General features: G+C 42.0%; 1 pseudogene across 1 annotated transcript; it reads right to left on the bottom strand.

Annotated features, from left to right (window-relative positions):
* Positions 1–245: 245 nt before the first annotated feature.
* Positions 246–1,369, bottom strand: LOC116269476 (annotated as a pseudogene). The gene has a single exon (XR_004177044.1). The product of XR_004177044.1 is annotated as a eukaryotic translation initiation factor 3 subunit L pseudogene (transcript).
* Positions 1,370–1,690: the final 321 nt, after the last annotated feature.

Below are 1,690 nucleotides of genomic sequence, written 5' to 3'. Positions count from 1 at the left end.
GACCTTTGAGATCAATATTTTAGTATTATAAAAGCAGAAATAGAATGTGAGAGAAAAGTTAAAAGCTGATGGAAAAGTTGAAGGACAAAGTTACCATTCTAGCCAAGTAAAAAGATATACCTTTTGAAGGGGAAAATAAACAGAGGGTAATGACGTGTGACCTGTAAATAATGTGTAAAAAAAATATAGTAAAGGTTGAACTTCTGAGATATGAATCTCAAAAGTTTTAAAAAGAAACAGATTTGAGAATTAAAAATTATTACTGCGTGTAATCTCATTGAGAACAAACCTTTTTTTTTTTTTTTTTTTTTTTTCCTGGCTCCAAAGATCCCTTACTGATACCCACTTGAAACACTTTGGTCCTTAACTTGTTAACTGAGTTGACAGGCTGATGACTGATCTAGGTAAAAGTTTCATGGTAGCAGAAACACTTCCTGCCTATAATATATCAAAACAGGTTCCTGAATAATGTGTGTGAATGTCATCAGGGTCTCTTTCCCATCTTCTTCAGAGTTCGATTAAGCTCCTCGAATTTGTGAATCTGACAGATGAAGAAATCCCCATAGCACCTGGCGACCTTGGTGTCTGCGATGTGGATCATGTCCTTATCAATGTAGAAGTCAACCTCTGAGGCTGACTGAAATTCACCATCCAGGATTGAGATGCCACTGGTCCACACCAGGTTCTTCATCTTGTATTTGAAGACAAGAAGCTGGATCCTGAACTCCTGCTCTGTGAGGTCCAGGAAGCCAGCCAGCTTGGCCACAGGCATGGTGGTGTAGAGCTTGAGGAAGCCGGGGATGGTTGAAAGGTGGGCCTGCTGCTGTACTTCAGAAAACACCTTCAACTGCTGCAGGAAGGACTCTTTGTGGTAGTTGGGGTGCACATTATCATAGTTGGGCACTACAGGCGACAGGAACTTGGGTCAGGAGTAACTGAAAAGTTCTTCACAGACTTGTGGGTCACCTTTCTGCATGTGCAGCATCTTGTCCGTGTATTTCTTCTGCAGCTGGAGGTGAATGCTCTCATCAGTACTCATGGGATACATCGTGAGGGCAATGGCCAGCAGTGCATGCATCTGCTCATTCTGCTTGTTAATCATCTCATACTTGTATGTGGTCCTCTGGAACATGCTCTTGGTCCTCTGGATGTAGAGGAGGATGCTGGTAAAGACCCAGATGGCATCCTGGTAGCAACACATCATCAAATATGCAAAGCCAACATAATAGTATGTGGTGACCTGGCACTCCGGCACATGGGAATACATACTCTTTGATAAGTTCGATGGAGAACAAATCTTAAACTTATTAAAAAAAAAACAACTTTTAATTGAGTATTAATGTATTTTTAATATTTTTATTTTTTATTTTTATTTTTATTTATTAATGTTTTTGAGACGGAGTCTTGCTCTGTTGCCCAGGCTGGCACAATCTTGGCTCACTGCAAGCTCTGCCTCCTGGGTTCATGCCATTCTCCTGCCTCAGCCTCCCGAGTAGCTGGGACTACAGGCGCCTGCCACCATGCCTGGCTCCTTTTTATATTTTTAGTAGAGATGGGATTTCACCTTGTTAGCCAGGATGGTCTCTTTCTCCTGACCTCGTGATCCGCCTGCCTTGGCCTCCCAAAGTGATGGGATTGCAGGTGTGAGCCACCGCACCTGGCTGTATTTTTAATATTATGGCTAATTTTA

Source organism: Papio anubis, chromosome 11, assembly GCF_008728515.1.
Source record: "Papio anubis isolate 15944 chromosome 11, Panubis1.0, whole genome shotgun sequence".
Classification (NCBI taxonomy): Eukaryota; Metazoa; Chordata; class Mammalia; order Primates; family Cercopithecidae; genus Papio; species Papio anubis.
The sequence above is the reverse complement of the archived record's forward strand: the minus strand, read 5'-3'. Positions and strand labels throughout refer to the sequence as shown.